The 479-nt window shown below is 16.1% G+C and overlaps 1 protein-coding gene across 1 annotated transcript in view; it reads left to right on the forward strand.

Moving 5' to 3' along the window:
* LOC119593413 (aldehyde dehydrogenase, dimeric NADP-preferring-like) overlaps window positions 1–479 on the forward strand; it is a 62,658-nt gene that overhangs the window by 45,056 nt on the left and 17,123 nt on the right. The gene's annotated exons all lie outside the window — the stretch shown is intronic.

Here is a 479-nt window from a genome sequence, read left to right on the forward strand (position 1 = left end):
TTTTTTTTTAAAATTTGGGCCCCTTTTTTTTGGTTCCCAAAATCCCCGCCCGGGGGAAAAAAGGGGGCAAAAAAAAAGGGGCCTCCGGGAAAAAAAATTTTTTAAAAAAAAAACCCGTTTTTTTTTCAAAAAAAACCCCCCCCTTTTTTTTTTAAAAAAAAAAGGATTTTTTTTTTTTTTTTAAAAAAAAATTTTTGGGAAAGGGGAAATAAAAAAAACCCATTTTTTTTTTAAAAAATTATAAAAAATTTTAAAAATTTTTTTTGGGGAAAAAAAAAAAAATTTTTAAAAGAAATTTAACATTTTAAAAAAAAAAAATTTTTTTAAAAAAAAAATATTAATTTTAAATTTAAATTAAAAATTTTTTAATTTTTAAAATTTATTAATTTTTAAAACTGGGAAAAATAATTTTTTAAAAATTTTTTAATAAAAAAATTTTAAAAAAAAAATTTTTTTTAAATAAAAAAAATTTAAAAAAA

The sequence above is a fragment of the Penaeus monodon genome, chromosome 32 (assembly GCF_015228065.2).
Source record: "Penaeus monodon isolate SGIC_2016 chromosome 32, NSTDA_Pmon_1, whole genome shotgun sequence".
Taxonomy (NCBI): domain Eukaryota; kingdom Metazoa; phylum Arthropoda; class Malacostraca; order Decapoda; family Penaeidae; genus Penaeus; species Penaeus monodon.